This window comes from Scyliorhinus canicula, chromosome 6 (genome assembly GCF_902713615.1).
Source record: "Scyliorhinus canicula chromosome 6, sScyCan1.1, whole genome shotgun sequence".
NCBI lineage: Eukaryota > Metazoa > Chordata > Chondrichthyes > Carcharhiniformes > Scyliorhinidae > Scyliorhinus > Scyliorhinus canicula.
The window spans coordinates 211,114,049-211,135,935 of NC_052151.1; the positions used below are offsets into that span (position 1 = coordinate 211,114,049).

The 21,887-nt window shown below is 43.1% G+C and overlaps 2 non-coding genes across 2 annotated transcripts; both read right to left on the minus strand.

Moving 5' to 3' along the window:
• Positions 1-12,882: 12,882 nt before the first annotated feature.
• Positions 12,883-12,959, minus strand: trnak-uuu. The gene has a single exon. It is a non-coding gene; the product is annotated as a tRNA-Lys (tRNA).
• A 1,872-nt stretch (positions 12,960-14,831) lies between these two features.
• Positions 14,832-14,904, minus strand: trnak-uuu. Its single transcript has one exon. It is a non-coding gene; the product is annotated as a tRNA-Lys (tRNA).
• Between the last annotated feature and the right edge of the window lie 6,983 nt (positions 14,905-21,887).

Here is a 21,887-nt window from a genome sequence, read left to right on the forward strand (position 1 = left end):
CCCATAGCCCTTAATTCCTCGCGACATCAAGAATTTATCTATCTCTGCCTTGAAGCCATTTAGCGTCCCGGCCTCCACTGCACTCTGCGGCAATGAATTCCACAGGCCCACCACTCTCTGGCTGAAGAAATGTCTCCGCATTTCTGTTTTGAATTTACCCCCTCTAATTCTAAGGCTGTGCCCATGGGTCCTCGACTCCTCGCCTAACGGAAACAGTTTCTTTGCGTCCATCCTTTCTAAGCCATGTATTATCTTGTAAGTTTCTATTAGATCTCCCCTTAACCTTCTGAACTCCAATGAATACAATCCCAGGAACGCCAGCCGTTCCTCATATGCTAGACCCACCATTCCAGGGATCATCCGTGTGAATCTCCGCTGGACACGCTCCAGTGCCAGTATGTCCTTCCTGAGATGTGGGGCCCAAAACTGGACACAGTACTCCAAATGGGGCCTAACCAGAGCCTTATAAAGGCTCAGTAGCACATCGCTGCTTTTATATTCCAACCCTCTTGAGATAAATGACAACATAGCATTCGCTTTCTTAATCACGGATTCAACCTGCATGTTTACCTTTAGGGAATCCTCGACTAGCACTCCCAGATCCCTTTGTACTTTGGCATTATGAATTTTCTCACCGTTTAGAAAGTAGTCTATGCTTGGATTCTTTTTTCCAAAGTGCAAGACCTCACATTTTCTCACGTTGAAATGCATCAGCCATTTCCTGCACCACTCTCCCAAACTGTCTAGATCCTTCTGCAGCCTCCCCACTTCCTCAGCACTACCTGCCTGACCACCTAACTTCGTATCATCAGCAAACTTCGCTAGAATGCCCCCAGTCCCTTCATCCAGATCATTAATATATATGGTGAACAGCTGCGGCCCCAACACTGAACCCTGTGGGACACCGCTGGTCACCGGCTGCCATTCCGAAAAAGAACCTTTTATCCCAACTCTCTGCCTTCTGTCAGACAGCCAATCCTCAACCCATGCCAGTAGCTCACCTCGAACACCATGGGCCCTCACCTTACTCAGCAGCCTCCTGTGTGGCACCTTATCAAAGGCCTTTTGGAAATCCAGATAGACCACATCCACTGGGTTTCCCTGGTCTAACCTACTTGTCACCTCCTCAAAGAATTCTAACAGGTTCGTCAGGCACGACCTCCCCTTACTAAATCCATGTTGACTTGTTCTAATCCGACCCTGCTCTTCCAAGAAATTAGAAATCTCATCCTTAACGATCGATTCTAGAATTTTACCAACAACCGAGGTTAGGCTAATTGGCCTATAATTTTCCATCTTTTGTCTTGATCCTTTCTTGAACAAGGGGGTTACAACAGCGATCTTCCAATCGTCCGGGACTTTCCCTGACTCCAGTGATTTTTGAAAGATCTCAACCAACGCTTCCGCTATTTCTTCAGCCACCTCCCTCAGAACTCTAGGATGTAGCCCATCGGGGCCAGGAGATTTGTCAATTTTAAGACCATTTAGCTTTTTTAGCACCATCTCTTTTGTACTGGCAACCATACTCAACTCAGCCCCCTGACCCTTTATAATTTTTGGGATATTACTAACGTCTTCCACTGTGAAGACAGACGCAAAGTACTTATTAAGTTCTCCAGCCATTTCCTCATCTCCCATCACTAGCCTTCCAGAATCAGTTTGAATTGGCCCAATGTCTACTTTGGCCTGACGTTTGTTTCTTATGTATTGAAAGAAACTTTTACTATCATTTCTTATATTACTGGCTAGCCTGCCTTCATATTTGATCCTCTCCTTCCTTATTTGTCTCTTTGTTAACCTCTGTTTGTTTTTGTAGCCTTCCCAATCTTCTGATTTCCCGGTGCTTTTGGCCACTTTATAGGATCTCTCTTTTTCTTTGATACATTTCCTGACCTCCTTTGTCAGCCATGGCTGTCTAATCCCTCCCTGGATAATCTTTCTTTTCTTGGGGATGAACCTCTGTACAGTGTCCTCAATTATGCATACAAACTCCTGCCATTTTTGCTCTACTGTCTTCCCTGCTAGGGTCTGCTTCCAGTTGATTTTCACCAGTTCCTCTCTCATGCCCTCGTAATTACCTTTATTTAACTGTAACACCATTACATCCGATTTTGCCTTCTCTCTTTCAAACTGCAGACTGAACTCAACCATATTATGATCGCTGCTTCCTAAGTGTTCCCTTACTTTAAGATCTTTAATAAAGTCTGGTTCATTACATAGCACTAGGTCCAGAATAGCCTGCTCCCTTGTGGGCTCCATGACAAGCTGTTCCAAAAAGCCATCTTGTAAGCATTCCATGAATTCCTTTTCTTTGGATCCACTGGCTACATTATTTACCCAATCCACCTGCATATTGAAGTCCCCCATGATCACTGTGACCTTGCCTTTCTGACATGCCTTTTCTATTTCCCGGTACATGTTGCGCCCCTGGTCCTGACCACTGTTAGGCGGTCTGTACATAACTCCCATTATGGTTTTTTTGCCTTTGTGGTTCCTCAATTCTACCCACACAGACTCCACATCATCCGACCCTATGTCGTTTAGTGCCATAGATTTAATTTTGTTCTTAACTAACAAGGCAACCCCACCCCCTGGGCCCACCTCCCTGTCTTTTCGATAGGTTGTATATCCTTGGATGTTTAACTGCCAGTCCTGAACCCCCTGCAGCCATGTCTCTGTGATGCCTACCACATCATAATCATTCACGATGATCTGTGCCATTAGTTCATCTACTTTGTTACAAATGCTACGAGCATTCAGGTAAAGTGCCTTAATGTTAACTTTCTTATCAGTACAGATATTGGAAGTCCTAAGATGTCCAAAGTTATCCTTCCTTTTTGTTGCATTCCTAGTCTGCCTCAAGCTTAAATCCACCTCCCTACATGTTATCCTCCTGCGTATCTTGCCATTTAACTCCCTGCTCCCTGTCGCTTTCACTTTCCCTTCCCCCCAACTCAGAAGTTTAAAGTCCTACTGACCACCCTATTTATCCTCTTCGCTAGAACACTGGTTCCAGATCGGTTCAGGTGGAGACCGTCCCAACGGTACAGATCCCCCCGGTTCCAAAACTGATGCCAATGTCCCATGAAGTGGAATCCCTCTTTCCCACACCAATCCCTTAGCCACGTGTTTACTTCCCTAATTTTCCTATCCCTATGCCAATTGGCACGTGGCTCGGGCAGTAATCCAGAGATTATGACCCTTGAGGACCTGTACTTCAATTTTCTTCCTAGTGCTTGATAGTCCCCGAACAGGTCCTCCACCCTAGCTTTACCTATGTTGTTAGTCCCAACGTGGACCACAACAACTGGATCCTCCCCCTCCCGCTCCAGTATCCTTTCAAGCCGGTCAGAGATGTCCCGCACCCTGGCACCGGGCAGGCAACACACCATGCGAGACTCCCGATCCGGCTTGCATAGGATACTATCTGTCCCCCTAATTATAGAATCCCCTATAACAACTACTTGTCTTTTTACTCCCCCCTCTTGAATGGCCTTCTGCACCATGGTACCGTGGTCAGTTGGCTCATCCTGTCCAGAGCCCCTTTCCTCATCCATACAGGGAGCAAGAGTCTCATACCTGTTGGACAAGGTCAAGGGCTGAGGCTCCTGCACTCCTGAACTCAGGTTCCCTCTGCCTGCCTCACTTACAGTCACACTCTGATGTCCCTGATCAGTTACTGAATGTGAATTACTTAATCTCCCAGGTGTGACTGCCTCCTGAAACAAAGTGTCCAGGTAACTCTCCCCCTCCCGGATGTGCCGCAGTGTTTGAAGCTCAGACTCCAGATCATCAATTCTGAGCCGGAGATCTTCCAGCAACCAACACTTGCTGCAGATGTGGTCATTGCCATTCACAAGGGGAACAGCCAGCTCCCACATCATACAGCTACAGCACATCACCTGCCCAGCCATCTCTGATTAGTTAATTAATTTATTACTTTGTATAAATTTCAGTTAAAAAAACTTGGAGACCTCTGCTATAGTCTTTTCCAACCTAGTTCTGGTTAACAAATAAGAAAAAGAGAAATAATAATGTAATAAGGCACTCACCTGCTCACCCCAATGGGTCTTATTATTAGGTTAGAGGAGGAGGGCGGGTGGGAGACACTACACGTGTAGTGACTCGGGTTTCCTCTCCACCAGAATTTATTAACTAGGGAGGGGTAAACCTTCCCAGAAGTCCACGGGACAAACTTCCTGTTCCCTGCAAAGGTAAGTAATTTAAACTTACCACTCACCTCCCGATAGGCTCAGCCCCTGCCGGTATCCAATGGCTGGCTGCTGCAATTGAAATTGACAAATCTACTCACCAGCTGAAGTATCCCAGCTCCCGCCGAAATCCAACTGACTGCAACCCCTGCAAAGGTAAGTAATTTAAACTTACCACTCACCTCCCGATAGGCTCAGCCCCTGCCGGTATCCAATGGCTGGCTGCTGCAATTGAAATTATGTAGCAGCCTCTTGTATGGCACCTTGACAAAGGCCTTCTGGAAGTCCAAATAGATAACATCCACTGGTTCTCCTTTGTCCAACTTCCTCGTTGCCTCCTTAAAAAATCTAATAGAATTGCCCGGCATGACCTTCCTTTGACGAAGTCGTGCTAACTGAGACCTATTTTACCATGAACTTCTAAGTAATCCGCAACCGCAACTTTAATAATAGACTTCAAAATCCTAAAACAACCGAAGTCAGGCTAAATGGTCTATAATTTCCTCTCTTCTGCCTCTGTTTTTAAATGAGGTGTTACATTAGCCATATTCATTTGGATAATTTCCTGCATCCGGTGATTCCTAGAAGACCACCAGCAATGTCTCAGTAATCTCCTCAGCCATGGCCTCCAGAGCCCTGGTGATTTATGCAACCTCACACCTTTCAGTATCCCGAGGACTTTCTCCGAAGTGATGCCGCTTTACTCAACTCTTCCACTGTCTCATTTGAAGTTCAGATATGCCACTGGTGTCTTCAGCTGTTAAGACTGACTCAGAGTGCCTATTCAGTTCTTCTGCCGTTCCTTTGTTCCCTATTCCTACCTCTCCAGCCTCATTTGTCAGTGGTCCATTCCTTCCTTTCACTTACCTTCTACCCTTTGATAAAAAAAACTCTTGCAATATTTGTTTATAATACTAGGAAGATTGCACTCATATTCTATCTTCTCCCCCGCCCCCCCCCCCCCCCCCCCCACCCCGCCTAATTGCTTTCTTAGTTGTCCTCTGCTTGTTTTTAAAGGTATCCCAATTCTCTGGTTTACCACAAATCCTCGCCACATTGTATGCTTTTCCCTTTGCTTTTATGCTGTCCTCGACTTCTCTTGTCTGCCATGGTTGCCATGTTCTCCCCTGAACATGTTTTCTCCTCCTTGGGATGACCCCTCAAGACCCCTGACGTTGTTGATAGGGACCTTTCAGGACCGTCTTGAAAAATACATGAATAGATGGGAACAGAGGGATATGGACCATCGATGTGGAGACGGTTCTAGGTGAGAAGGGTAACATTGCTGGCGCAGGCTTCGAAGGATGAATGGCATGTTGGCGCAATGTACTTTCCTTTGTTCTTTGTTCATTGAACGGTAAGTTGAGAAGACGGTGAGGAAACACACCCACAATCAAGAAAGTTATGGTAAATCCTTCTCAAACTCTTTGTCATCCACAACAGAGAATAATATTTGATGAAATATTGCCTGATATATGAATTTCTACTCTCTTTGGGCAGGAATAGAAAATCTGAGGTTGTTGTTACCTTGAATTTAAAGTGAATATTTGATAAAACTGTTCAAATCTGGATAGATTGGAATTCAGGTGACGTCATGTGAGGCAAGTCGCACGAAAGGCATGACGGCTGCACGGTAGCACAGTGTCTAGCACTGTGGCTTCACAGCACAAGGTCCCAGGTCCAATTCCCCGCTGGGTCACTGTCTGTGCGGAGTCTGCACGTTTTCCCCATGTTTGCGTGTGTTTCCTCCGGGTTCTCCGGTTTCCTCCCACAGTCCAAAGATGTGCAGGTTAGGTGGATTGGCCATGATAAATTGCCCTTATTGTCCAAAAAAGGATAGGAGGGGTTAGTGGTTTATGGGGATAGAGAGGAAGTGAGGGGTTAAGTGGGTTATGGGGATAGAGTGGAAGTGAGGCGTTAAGTGGGTTGGTGCAGATTCGATGGGCCGAATGGCCTCCTTTTGCACTGTATGTTCTATGTAAATGTTGCACATGCCAGGGTCTTTCTTTCCTGATCCCTTTAGCCCGTCTTTCGGGATTTCTGTGCCCACGCCCACTTGGCTGAAGTCGGGAACATTACTACAAAAGACCTCACTGGGAAGGAAACGATGGCTGGTACTCGCGCAAAGGTATCTGATTGGGAAAAGGTGCTGGAGGTATCTGCGGCCATTACATGTTAGCTTCTGGCTGCTGTTGAGTAAAGAGTCAAGAGTTCTGCTCCTTTTCACGAATACCTTTATTTTCCTTGAACGCACTCTATACAAAACTCTATCACCACATCACATGTCACAAGCGCCACCTGCAACCCCTTTACATAAGCAGTGTCAATTATTGGATACTTAGGATCAACGAGACATCTAATTGGAATGCTTCTTAACGCATTCCTTAACATTACAGTGGAGCTAGCTGCAGTAATGGTGCAGGAACTGGAGGAATTTGGGAATCAGGTGGAAAGACAGTTTGAGCTTCAAGGTAAAGAGATAAAGGTATCTTTTAATGCCGCTTTCAAGGATTAATTGGGCCCAATTAAGGAGCAGCTGGGTAAATCGGAGGCTGTTAAAGAGCAAGGTAAGGTGTTGAAGGGCCTGGAGGAGCCTGTGTCGTAGCATCAGGGGTGGTTTGCCTCGTTGGAAGAACAGTTGCTGTTTGCGCTGGAGAGTAACAAGGGCCTAAGGGCAACAGTGGAAGGTCTGAAGGACAGGTCGAGGCGATTGAACCACAAGATGGCCGGACTGCTGGAGAGAGTGGAGGGCTCGATGACAACTGAATACTTCTCGGAGATGGTCTCTCGGCTGGTGGTTGTGGCGGGTCGTGGGTGGGGGCGTGGGATGAGGTGTTTACTTTTCCGGAGATGGTGAGGACCCATTGGGAACTCCGGCAGAAGCCACAGCTGATTAAGCTGCCACATACAGTGATTATTCGCTTTCATTGTTTCCAGACATAGTAGGAATACTGCAGAAGTATAGGAAGAACCGGTACATTAACTGACAATGAGACGTGCGGCCCTTAACAAGGTGAAGGCGTGTTTTTCTGCAAAGGAGTCCGGTCTGGGGCGGTGTGTCCGGCGTGAGTGAGAGTAAGGTGGAGTTAAAAGATGAGTTTCTAGATATGCCAGAACTGACAGAGGCCTTCATGGGAAAGAAGGGACTGGGACCGCTGTGAGGTGGTTGTTGGGGACATTGTATACTGTTATGGGCCAGGGTTTAGAGAACCCCAAAGTGTATCATGGAGTTCACCTGACCCACCACACTCAATAGATTGTGGTTATGGGGAGCACACGCGCCTACTTTAGAGGGGTGGTGCAACACAGTTAAAGTACTTTTAAATTAAAACACTGTTTATTTATGAAATCAGTGAACACTTTATAAACCCACAGAAAATATTTGAACAACTATCTACACCAATCATCCCCACAGATACAATATTCTAAACGTAACCCTTAAACTTTTCCTGCAACATCCATAAGACAAAATACCTTTTTGAACACAGAGATCAGGGTTGAATTCTCTACTGAGAGCAGTTATCACTTTGAATTACCATACCGGCCTCCCTGAGCAGACGCTGGAATGCGGCGACTAGCGGCTCTTCACAGTAACTTCATTGAAGCCTAATTGTGACATTAATCGATGATAGATATAAAATCACGCAAATGATCTGGAGACAGTCTTCAGATTCCAGAGAGATTCTTATTCAGCTGCTTGCTTTTCCTGTAGGTCTCCAGCTCTCGAAACGAAATTAAACACACCCTGTAGCAGACAGTCCAAAGCGAAAGGAAAAGCAGACAGACAGCCCAGCTCCACCCACTCTCTGACATCACTGCAGCTATTCGATAAACACCCATTTCTTAAAGGTACATCCACTACAGCAATTTCATAAGCACCCAGACCTTAAAACGTTCTCTCACATGACACCTCCCCCAGAAAGAAAAACCATCAACTACAAGATGGTTTCATTTTTCACCTTTTCACTATCCTTTAAGTAACATTAACAGTGAATATACATTTTTTCCAATAGATAAAACACGCAAACATTTAATCCATTTAAGTTCTTCTAAAATTTGTCGATTTTAGTTCTTCTTCCTGCACCGAACCTGCTTCTTGTCATAACATTCGTGACAAAGCATTGGCTATCAGGTTTTCTCGTTCTGCTACATATTATTTTTGAATGAAATGACTGTTACAATAAACTCCATCGAAACAGTCTTGCATTGTTTTCCGAAAACGCTCCAATAACATCAATGGATTTTGATCAGTATATATAGTTGTTTCAGACGGATTGCTGGTCACATAAATGTGAAAATGTTGCAAAGCCAGCACCAAACTCAAAGTCTCCTTCTCAATCGTTGAAAACTTTTTCTGGTCAGAATTCAGTTTATTTGAAAAATAACCAATAGCACTGCACGTCACTCACATCAACAGCCAGTTTGAATGGTTTGGTATAATTTGGGATGGCTAACACAGGAGTAGTGGTTAATAGAGCCTTCAGGCAATCAAATGCCTGTTGACACTCCGCTGTCCACTTAAATACCCTTCTTTAGCAAGTCGGTCAGTGGAGCAACCACACTGCTAAAATGTGGCACAAATTTCCAATAGAATCCACTCATGCCAAGAAATTGCATTATTTTCCTTTGTGTCAATGGTATTGGGAACTCCCCAATAACTTTTGTTTTCACATCCCGTGGGTCCATTTGACCTGACAGATTGTCAGGCCCAAGAAAGTGACTTGGGCTTTTCCAAATTCACTTTTGGTGAGGTTAATCTCCAAACCCGCCTCCTGAAGTCAATCAAATAGCTCCATCAGATATTTTAAATGTTCTTTCCATGTCTGGCTGAAAATTACCAGATCGTCGATGCATTTCGCACAATTGGGTAATACTGAAACAACTCTGTTATTTAACCGTTGAAATGTGGCTGGGTGTTTTTCAAGCAAACTGGCATAACTTTGAATTAGTATATATCATCTGGAGTCACAAAAGCTGCAATCCCCTTGGCCCTTTCGGATAAAGTCACCTGCCAGTAACCTTTAAGCAAATCCAGTTTGGAAATATAAGCTGATTGTCCCACTTTCTCAATACAATCCTCCAAACGTGGGATTGGATAAGAGTCAGTTCTTGTAACTGCATTAACTTTTATATAGTCCACACACAACCGTTGGTTACCATCTGGTTTAGGTACCATCACTATGGGTGAGCTCCATTGGCTACAACCCACTTCAATTATGCCAATTGTAAGCATACTCTCAATTTCCTTGTTAACCTGTCCCAGTTTGAAATGGTTAAGTCCATATGGATGTTGTTTAATTGGAACAGCATTTCCCACACCGACATCATGGATAGCCATTTTCGTGCTTCCAACGTATCTCTGCGAACTTGTTCATGTGACATCAATAATGCTTTCAGGTCAGCCCGTTTTTCGTCTGGAAGGTACCTCAACAATTTATCCCAATTTTTAAGAACATCCTCGTTTCCCAATTTAATTTGAGGTATGTCAAAATCAAAGTCATCTGGATTTGGTTCGTCAGTTTGTTAGAATCATTAAAATCTCATGCTTTAGCTTTCAAAATACCTTTTAAACATATTTACATGACACACTCGGTAATTTGTCCTTCTATCTGCCGTTTTTACCACATGGTTTACCTCATTTAATTTCCTTTCCATTTGATGAGATCCACAAAACCTTGCTTTTAAAGGTTCACATACCACTGGTAACATTATTAAAACTTGATCTCCACTGGAAAAACTACAAACTTTGGATTTCTTGTCCACTACCCGTTTCATCACATGTTGTGCATTTTTTTAAATGCTGTCTCACCAATTCACCTGTTCAACTTAATCGTGCCCTAAAATTTTTTTTTTTTTAATTTAGATTAGCCAATTATTTTTTCCAATTAAGGGGCAATTTAGCGTGGCCAATCCACCTACCCTGCACATCTTTGGGTTGTGGGGGTGAAACCCACGCAGACACGGGGAGAATGTGCAAACTCCACACGGACAGTGACCCAGAGCCGGGATCGAACCTGGGACCTCGGCGCCGTGAGGCGGTTGTGCTAACCACTGTGCCACCGTGCTGCCCCGTGCCTTAAAATTTGACACGTTATCCAATAATGTAAGTTCAGTTGTCTCACTCACCAATTTTCCCTGAATCAATTTAAGTGGTCCTCTTAACTCATGACCAAAAATTAGTTCAAAAGGACTGAAATTGGTTGACTCATTCGGTGCATCCCTCATTGCAAACAGTATGAATGGAATTCCTTTATCCCAATCTTCTGAATAATCTTGACAATAAGCCCTCAACATTGTCTTCGTGTCTAATGCCACCTTTCTAATGCGCCCTGTGATTCTGGATGGTACACAGTTGATTTAAGTTGATTTATTCCTAAGCTATCCATAACTTCTTTGAATAACTTTGAAGTAAAATCCGATCCTTGATCCGATTGAATTTCTGTGGGTAGTTCATATCTATTAAAGAATTGAAGTAACTCCTCCACAATCCATTTAGCTGTGCTATTACGTACTGGAATGGCATCTGGAAACCTAGTAGACACACCCATTATAGTCAAAAGATATTGATTCCCACTTTTTGTTTTAGGAAGCGGTCCTACGCAATCAATTAAGACCCTTGTAAAAAGTTCCTCAAATGCTGGAATGGGTATTAGGGGCGCTGGTTTTATCACTGCTTGAGTTTCCTTATCAGTTGACATGTGTGAATTGATCGACAAAATTTAACTACATCTGCATGTAGTACAGGCTAATAAAAATGTTTTTGGATTTCAGCTTGAGTTTTCCTTACTCCCAAATGACGTCCCACTGGTACCTCGAGTGCTACTCGCAACATCTCCTTTCTCTACCCTACCAGCAATAGCACTTGAAGAACTTCGGCCCACATTTCATCCACCTGCATATCTGAAGGTTTCTATTTTATCATTAAGACATTATTGTTACGGTAATAACATTCCTGAATACACGCAGATTCCTCTTCCGTGTACGATTCGAATACATCCATTTTATTTCTAAAACTTTCTGTTGTTACTCCGCCAATTTTTCTGAACAAAAAACATCCGCCTCATCCTGCACTTGTTCTTGCTCTTATTTGAACATCTGATTAAAAATCGATTCTGATTTTTCACCACTGTAGGCATCACTTCCACCTGCGATCCAGCAATATGAAAATGAAAAATGAAAATTGCTTATTGTCACGAGTAGGCTTCAATGAAGTTACTGTGAAAAGCACCTTGTCACCACATTCCGGCGCCTGTCCGGGGAGGCTCGTATGGGAATCAAACCGTGCTGCTGGCCTGCTTGGTCTGCTTTAAAAGTGAGCAATTTAGCCCAGTGAGCTAAACCAGCCCCTATAGATTCGCACCTAGTCACCACATTCCAGCGCCTGTTCGGGGGAGGCTGGTATGGGAAGGCTGGTATATCATAACCAAAGATAAACTGTATTCCTGGACAAGATAGTTTCTCGATTACCTCTACTACCAACTTCACCAGTCTTTCCAAACAGGGCCTGGATTCTCCCGTACCCGGCGGGGAGGGGGGAGGGGACCCGGCATATAATAGTGGCATCAACCACTCCGGCGCCGCCCCCCACCCCCACCCCCACCATACGTGTGGATTCTCCGTACCTTTCGGGGCCAAGCCCTCACATTGAGGGGCTAGGCCCGCACCGGAGTGGTTGACGCTCCGCCGAACGGCACGAATGGCCTTTGGTGCTCCGCCAGCTGGGGCCGAAAGGCTTTCGCCGGCTGGCAGAAATCCACGCATGCGCGTGGATCCACGACTGCTGATGTCATATCGGCGCATGCGCAAGTGAGCAGGTCTCCTCTGCCCCCACCACAGTGAATGCCACGGCAGGGTAGAAGGAAAGGAGTGCCCCCATGGCACAGGCACATTCAGTGGGCCCCAATCGCCAGCCAGCCACCTCGGGCAAACCCACTGGGGTCAGAGGGCCCTTCCTAGGGAATTGCAGTCCGCCCGTGCCACCTATCATACCAGCACCAGAGGTGTTTTGATTCCGGCTGGTGGGCAAGGCCAGTAAATGGGCACGGGGAGCACGCCGAGCAACGCAGGGGGCCCAACGACGTGGGCAGCACAATTTCAGCCCCCACCGATCTGAATTGAATTGGGAGCATTTCTTCACATGTTCCTAATATTGACCCAAAGGGACTGCTGAGATTTGAACTCACGATCGCCTGTTTACTAGACAAGCGCTTTAACCATCTAAGCCAGAGCACCAACCTCGATTATGGGCTTGCAAGTTTAGAAGAGATTTCAATTATTTTGATTAAACACCAGTGTTGTTGATTTCTTATGCTGACTTTGAGAGTGCAAATTAAAATATTCATCTGCAATGGGCTTTTGAAAGTGTAAAAATTGCAGTTATTTCTGAAAGCTATTAATTTATAGCAGTTCTGCAGGGAAGAAATAACCAAACAGGAAATATTTTATGAATTTTGAAGTGATTAAACATGACCAGAAAACTATAGTGGTATAATGCAGGACAAGACAAGCAGCGAGTTTTTACATTAACCGAAAATCTAGCAAAACTTCTTGATCGCTGTTGCAATTTGGCAAACACAACATTGTCACGATTCTTCCACTTTTCATAAATCATCCTGCATTTTTAAATCTTTTTTCCTACTGTTCATTGGATAGCAAGCGGCTTTGGACAAAATGAAATCCCTGACAGGGACTTGAACCCTGGGCCCTCAGATTAAAAGTCTGATGTTTTACCAACTGAACTACCAAGGCCCATTCTCAAAAGTTCCTCATTGCTTACTTCAAACTCTCATATTGTACCTTTTGAATTTTCTTATTTGGTAATTCAGCCTCTCCTGCTCATTTTCTTCACAAGCAGAGCGGCAGACTTCCTTTGGCTCCCTTTCTCAAATTCTTCAGCTTGTACTTGCTTTTTACCAGTGACTTGTGATGTGACAACTGTTGTTACCCCGGGACCTGCACTGGTACTTCGAGACATTGAAGATTACATTTAGTTTGATAAGAGATGAGTGGGAAGCTACAGAGACACAGATTCGATTTTGAGAGATAGAATAAAGGGTGTCATCTGATGTTTGTTGTGGCAGAGCGTGAACGCAAATAAACCCATCTAGTAAAGGAGCAAATTATGCAAATTGCAAAGTTTCAGGGTGTAAAAGTGTGTCTGCACCACATCTTCATGGAAAACGCCCCATCAGTTATCCCGCCCGATTAGTTCTTGCTAACATACAGCAATATGAATCGTTCAATATAAAAGCAAATTACTGTGGATGCAAAATCTGAAAAAAAAAACAGGAAATGATGGAAAATATCAGTGGGTCTGGCAGCATCTGTGAAGAGAGAACCGAGCTAATGTTTCGAGGCTCGGTCACTCTTCATCAGAGTAAAGCATTTAAAAATTCATTCGTTGCTCACAGATATCGCTGAGAAACAGTCAAAATGTTCTTTCTGGAATTCCTCAGGTAAATCCTGTCATGCATTCAAAGGAAAATACTGCGGAAGCTGCGACTCTGCGTGAGAAGCTAAAAATGATAGGATTGAGGCTCAGAAAATGAGAGGATATCTCTGGATCCAGACACAGAGTTACTGTTTCAAATCCGTGTCATCTTTACTCAGAGCTGAAGAAGGAGTACATGCAATGGAGTAGGTGAGGAAAATGGAAGTTGCATGAAATATGGGAGCTGTGGAAGGTTGAATAAAGTTTGACAAAAATCAAGCTAAAGCAAACTAGAATCTCAGTGCCACAGACATTTTGCCTCCGTGTTCTACATTCACCATTGAATTGGGAACATTTATTCACAGGTTCCCTGATTTGACCCAAAGGAACTGCTGAGATTTGAACTCAGTATTGCCAGTTTACTTGACACAGGCTTTAACCATTTAAACCACATCGCCAACCTTGATTGCAGGTTTGCAAGTTTAGAAGAGATTTCAATTATTTTGATTAAACACCGGTATTGTTGATTTCTTATGCTGACTTTGAGAGTGCAAATTAAAATATTCATCTGCAATGGGCTTTTGAAACTGTAAAAATTGCAGTAATTTCTGAAAGTTATTAACTTATAGCAGTCCTGCAGGGAAGAAGTTAACAAACAGGAAATATTTTACGAATTTTGAAGTGATTAAACATGACCAGAAAACTAGAGTGGAGTCTGCACGTCCTCCCCGTGCGTGCGTGGTTTTCCTCCGGGTGCTCCGGTTTCCTCCCACAGTCCAAAGTTGTGCGGGTTAGGTTGATTGGTCATGCTAAATTGCCCGTAGTGTCCAAAAAAGTAAGGTTAAGGGGGGGGGGGGGGGGGGGGGGGGGGGGGTGGTTGTTGGGTTACGGGTGTAGGGTGGATACGTGGGTTTGAGTAGGGTGATCATTTGATCGGCACAACAACGAAGGCCGAAGGGCCTGTTCTGTGCTGTACTGTTCTTTGTTCTATGTTCTATGTATAATGCAGGACAAGACCAGGAGCGAGTTTTTACATTAACCGAAAATCTAGCAAAACTTCTTGATGTCTGTTGCAATTTGGCAAACACAACATTGTCACGATTCGTCCACTTTTCATCAATCATCCTGCATTTTTTATTCTTTTTGCCGAGCAACCTCATTGGGGAGCAACCTCCTTGAGACAAAATGAAAGCCCTGACAGGGACTTGAACCCTGGGCCCTCAGATTAAAAGTCTGATGTTCTATCGACTGAGCTACCAGGGCCCATTCTTAATAATCGCTCATTACTCAATTCAAACTCTCATATTGTACCTTTTGAATTTTCTTCATTGGTAATTCTGCCTCTCCTGCTCATTTTCCTCACAAGCAGAGCGGCAGCCTTCCTTTGGCTCCCTTTCTCAAATTCTTCAGCTTGTACTTGCTTTTTACTAGTGACTTGTGAGTTGACAACTGTTGTTACCCAGGGACGAGCACTGGTACTTCGAGACATTGAAGATAACATTTAGTTTGGTAAGAGATGAGTGGGAAGCTACAGAGACACAGATTCTATTTTTAGAGATGGAATAAAGGGTGTCATCTAATGTTTGTTGTGGCAGAGCGTGAATGCAAGTAAACTCATCTAGTAAAGGAGCAAATTATGCAAATTGCAAGTTTCTGGGTTTAAAAGTGTGTCTGCATCACATCTTCATGGAAAACGCCAATTATCATTTATCCAGACCGATTCGTTCTTGCTAACGTACAGCACCATAAATCGTTCAATATAAAAGCAAATTACTGTGGATGCTAAATCTGGAAAAAAAAACAGGAAATGATGGAAAATATCTGTGGGTCTGGCAGCATCTGTGAAGAGAGAACCGAGCTAATGTTTCGAGGCTGGGTCACTCTTCATCAGAGTAAAGGATTTAATCATTCAATCGTTGCTCACAGATATCGCTGAGAAACAGTCAAAATGTTCATTCTGGAATTCCTCAGGTAAATCCTGTCATGCATTCAAAGGAAAATACTGCGGAAGCTGCGACTCTGCGTGCGAGTCTAAAAATGATAGGATTGAGGCTCAGAAAATGAGAGGATATCTTTGGAGCCAGACACAGTGTTAATGTTTCATATACATAACCATCATAACCATCTAAGCCACAGCTTGATAACAGATTTGCAAGTTTAGAACAGATTTCAATTATTTTGATTAAACACCAGGATTGTTGATTTCTTATGCTGACTTTGAGAGTGCAAATTAAAATATTAATCTGCAATGGACTTTTGAAATTGTAAAAATTGCAGTAATTTCTGAAAGTTATTAATTTATAGCAGTCCTGCAGGGAAGAAGTAAACTAACAGGAAATATTTTACGAATTTTGAAGTGATTAGACAAGACCAGAAAACTACAGTGGCATAATGCAGGAGAAGACCAGGAGCGAGTTTTTACATTAACCGAAAATCTAGCAAAACGTCTTGATGGCTGTTGCAATTTGGCAAACACAACATTGTCACGATTCTTCCACTTTTCATAAATCATCCTACATTTGTTATTCATTTTTCCTTCTGTTCATTGGGGAGCAAGCTCCTTGAGACAAAATGTAAGTTTGGACACGGACTTGAACGCTGGGCCCTCAGATTAAAAGTCTAAAACTCTACCAACTGAGCTACCAGGGCTCATTCTTAACACTTCCTCATTGCTCACTTCAAACTCTCATATTGTACCTTTAGAATTTTCGTATTTGGTAATTCAGCCTCTCCTGCTCATTTTCCTCACAAGCAGGGCGGCAACCTTCATTTGGCTCCCTTTCTCAAATTCTTCAGCTTGTACTTACTTTTTACCAGTGACTTGTGATGTGACAACTGTTGCTACCCAGTGACCTGCACTGGTACTTCGAGACATTGAAGATTACATTTAGTTTGGTTAGAGATGAGTGGGAAGCTACAGAGACACAGATTCTATTTTTAGAGATAGAATAAAAGGTGTCATCGGATGTTTGTTGTGGCAGAGCGTGAACGCAAGTAAACTCATCTAGTGAAGGGGCAAATTATGCTAATTGCAAAGTTTCAGGGTGTAAAAGTGTGTCTGCACCACATCTTCATGGAAAACGCCCCATCATTTATCCCGCCCGATTCGTTCTTGCTAACATTCAGCAACATAAATCGTTCAATATAAAAGCAAATTACTGTGGATGTGAAATCTGAAAAAAAACCAGGAAATGATGGAAAATATCAGTGGGTCTGGCAGCCTCTGTGAAGCGAGAACCGAGCTAATGTTTCGAGGCTGGGTCACTCTTCATCAGAGTAAAGGATTTAATCATTCAATCGTTGCTCACAGATATCGCTGAGAAACAGTCACAATGATCCTTCTGGAATTCCTCTGGTAAATCCTGTCATGCATTCAAAGGAAAATATTGCGGAAGCTGCGACTCTGCGTGAGAAGCTAACAATGATAGGATTGAGGCTCAGAAAATAAGAGGATATCATTGGAGCCAGACACAGTGTTAATGTTTCAAATCCGTGTGATCTTTACTCAGAGCTGAAGCGAGGAGTACATGCAATGGAGTAGGTGAGGAAAATGGAATTTGCATGAAATATGGGAGCTATGGAAGGTTGAATAAAGTTTGACAAAAATCAAGGTAAAGCAAACTAGAAACTTGGTGCCACAGATATTGTGCTAACATGTTCTGCATTCACCATTGCATTGGGAACATTCTTTCACAGGTTCCTAACTTTGACCCAAAGGCACTGCTGAGATTTGAACTCCTCATCTCCAACACAGGCACTTTTTCCAGCCAAGCCACAGCGCCAACCTTGATTCTGGGTTTGCAAGTTTAGAACAAACTTCAATTATTTTGATTAAACACCAGTATTGTTGATTTCTTATGCTGACTTTGAGAGTGCAAATTAAAATATTCATTCTGCAATGGGCTTTTGAAACTGTTAAAATTGCTGTAATTTCTGAAAGTTATTAATTTATAGCCGTTGTTCTTGAAAATGCAGAAAAATGTGTCATTTGAAACATGGAAGTCTGGCAATATTTGGTCTGAGAGGATACAGGGAAAGTTCCCACAAAAGGTTAATAACAGCTGCAATGAGCAGGATTGTAAAATGCAGATTATCAAACACACAGGTTTCATGTGGTAAGCTAAAACAATGGCTCACACCTTCATGGAATGTAACTATCTCAGGAAGTATCTGGAAAGGCATGGATGAGAGTTTCAATTGACGAATGTTTAAAAGAGGCAGGTCTTTCAGTTGAATTTTAGCATACAGCTAAAAGCAAAGTCTCACACCTTAATTGAAATAAACTCTTAGTAAACAGCTGGAAAGGATGGAAGATGCTCAGTCGAATTTGGTGTAAATTCAAAAGTTTAAAATTCTATGGACATCAAGGCAATTAAAAGAAAATTGGAGACCACCTGTCTACGGGAGACACAATTTGAAGTCAAAATCAAAGGCAAAGTTATGCGCTGGGGACAATTGGAAAATTAACCGATTCAAAAGCAGGAAGTGGAAGTAACACCTATTGAAACCGGGGCGTTTTTTAATCAGATCTGAGAGGTGACGTTATGCGCAAAATGAATAGTTGGTTGAATTTGGATGTTTGCATCAAGGGTACTTCTTAAAAATCAAAATGAAACAAGCACATTTACAATAAAGTCGTTAAAACTTGGTGACTCTTCGAAAGAGAATATAAACCTGAAGAAAGGAGACAGCCAGCAGAGCCAGCTCTCACAGCTCGGTGAATGGGAAGGACAGGACACAGCAACCGAGTTCACCAGTGAATGCAACTCAAGAAGACCAGAATTTAAAGAAGATTGAGTGTCAAGGTGGGCCTGAAGGTCTCTACAACCAACCAGCAGCATCCAGAAGCAAGATCTTTTTACCTTTCAGTGAAGAAAGTGTTTGCAGCTTTTAAAAGAAAAAATATAATAATAAAATAACTTAACTTAACCTGAGAAAGTGGTTATCAGCCTACTTTACTTCCTTGACAACGCAGGACCCAGGACATCGATGCTGCTAAGGGGTAAGTAGGTAAAATTCTTCGGTGAAGGTATGGGTCATACTGGGGGATAACTTGAAAATATAGTTTGACCTAAATAGCACCCACCGAAGCCTGCATCGGAGTCATGGAGTGAGAATCCCTGTTCACCATTTAGAATATCGACCTTTTTTTGGTATGGGGGAATTCTAAGAATAGTGGTGGGTTTTCAAATACTTGGCGCCCAACGTGGGGCCTAGAATATTAGAAGTTTCTAGGTAAAGCGAGGCTAGAATATTAGAAGTTTCTAGTTAAGCAGAGTAGGGGCTAGAATATTAGAAGTTTCTAGTTCCCAAGAAACGGTTGGAATATTAGAAGTTTCTAACCGGCACAAAGGCTAGAATATTTGAAGTTTCTAGTCTGTGTGAGTCAAACTTTACCTGCCTAGTTTAGTTTGGAAAGTCATTTGTGATTGGCTTTTGTAAGGATATTCTGTGGATCGAGGGGACTGAAGCTCTGGTTGGGTGTGAAAAATCAGTAGACTAGAAGATACTGACCCTGAGAAAAAGTCTGCAAGACATTTTGGTGATAGCACTAAAATCTTGCATCCATTACTGGTAAAAGAGGCCAAAGAATAAATCATCCTCAGAGTAATGCAGATTGTGCAGACATTTTCTGGAAAATAGGGACGCTTAGAATCTTCAGAAACCAATAACCAATCGACCCTTAACTAAAACAGGAAGATAGTGCCTTAGTCAGCCTTGGATAGGGCCCAGAAAGGGTACTTATCCTTAATTTCAGAGTGCACCTGAAAGGGACAACCAGGAACAGAAGTTAAAAATCCGAAAAATGGCAATTAGGGTAATTCTCTTGCCCTGGAATACAGTCAAGAGAGATGTAGCAATGAAACAAGAATGGAAGAAATTAAAAGAGCTAAAAAGATCCTGGAATAGAGAGATGTATCCAGACGGAGATATCTCCTTCTTTGTTAGAGTGCCTAAAGCCCTGTAATATACAGATCCAGTCGGGATTCTTAAAGCACTTTGTAAATTTGCATTTGAAAAGCAAGCTGAATCACTAATCTTGTTCGGACACAGACAGAAGCATGCAGCTGCTCAAGTGGGCAAAGTGTCCTCCAAACTGGTTAAAATCATTGACGAAGAAAACATGAAAGAAATAATACAGATCCCTAGTGAACACAAAAGTAACTCTGAAGTGGCAAACAAATATCTAAAACAACTGCAGAAAAATTAAGCATTAGAAATGGAAAATGACGAGGAATCAGTCCTAGAATCAGATAGCACAGTAAAAACAGTAGGGTTTCAAACTAATGTGCCAAGTAAAAGTGCAGATGAATGGGAACAGACGAGACTTATAAAAAAATTATACATAGGAGGAAAGCAGATCCACTAAGTGGAAGGAGACTTTACAAATGCCCAAAAGGACGTACAAGTTAATCCTTCGAATAGAAAAGGGAAATTAGGGGCAGGAATTTAAGACCATAAGACACAGGAGTGGAAGTAAGGCCATTCGGCCCATCGAGTCCACTCCACCATTCAATCATGGTTGATTTCAACTCCATTTACCCGCTCTCTCCCCATTGCCCTTAATTCCTCGAGAAATCAAGAATTTATCAATTTCTGTCTTAAAGACACTCAATGTCCCGGCCTCCACCGCCCCCTGTGGCAATGAATTCCACAGACCTACCACTCTCTGGCTGAAGAAATTTCTCCTCATCTCTGTTCTAAGGTGACTCCCTTTTATTCTAAGGCTGTGCCCCCGCGTCCTAGTCTCCCCTGCTAATGGAAACAACTTCCCTACGTCCATCCTATCCAAGCCATTCATTATCTTGTACGTTTCTATTAGATCTCCCCTCAACCTCCTAAACTCCAATGAATATAATCCCACGATCCTCAGACGTTCATCGTATGTTAGGTCTACCATTCCTGGGATCATCCGTGTGAATCTCCGCTGGACCCGCTCCAGTGCCAGTATGTCCTTCCTGAGGTGTGGGGCCCAAAATTGCTCACAGTATTCTAAATGGGGCCTAACTAGTGCTTTATAAAGCCTCAGAAGTACATCCCTGCTTTTATATTCCAAGCCTCTTGAGATAAATGACAACATTACATTTGCTTTCTTAATTACGGACTCAACCTGCAAGTTTACCTTTAGAGAATCCTGGACTAGGACTCCCAAGTCCCTTTGCACTTTAGCATTATGAATTTTGTCACCGTTTAGAAAATAGTCCATGCCTCTATTCTTTTTTCCAAAGTGCAAGACCTCGCACTTGCCCACGTTGAATTTCATCAGCCACTTCTTGGACCATTCTCCTCAACTGTCTAAATCTTTCTGCAGCCTCCCCACCTCCTCAATACTACCTGCCCCTCCACCTATCTTTGTATCATCGGCAAATTTGGCCAGAATGCCCCCAGTTCCGTCATCTAGATCGTTAATATATAAAGAGAACAGCTGTGGCCCCAACACTGATCCCTGCGGGACACCACTTGTCACCGGTTGCCATTCCGATAAAGAACCTTTTATCCCAACTCTCTGCCTTCTGTCTGACAGCCAATCGTCAATCCATATTAGTACCTTGTCTCGAATACCATGCAAGTTTTTTTAAGTTATTTTACTCAGCAGTCTCCCGTGAGGCACCTTGTCAAAGGCCTTTTGGAAGTCAAGATAGATAACATCCATTGGCTCTTCTTGGTCTAACCTATTTGTTATCTCTTCAAAGAACTCTAACAGGTTTGTCAGGCACGACCTCCCCTTACTAAATCCATGCTGACTTGTCCTAATCCGACCCTGCACTTCCAAGAATTTAGAAATCTCATCCTTAACGATGGATTCTAGAATTTTGCCAACAACCGAGGTTAGGCTAATTGGCCTATAATTTTCCATCGTTTTTCTTGTTCCCTTCTTGAACAGGGGGGTTACAACAGCGATTTTCCAATCCTCTGGGACTTTCCCTGATTCCAGTGACTTTTGAAAGATCATAACTAACGCCTCCACTATTTCTTCAGCTATCTCCTTTAGAACTCTAGGATGTAGCCCATCTGGGCCCGGAGATTTATCAATTTTCAGACCTTTTAGTTTCTCTAGCACCTTCTCCTTTGTGATGGCAACCTTATTCAACTCTGCCCCCTGACTTTCCTGAATTGTTGGGATATTACTCATGTCTTTTACTGTGAAGACTGACGCAAAGTACTTATTAAGTTCCTCAGCTATTTCCTTGTCTCCCATCACTAGATTACCAGCTTCATTTTGGAGCGGCCCAATGTCTACTTTT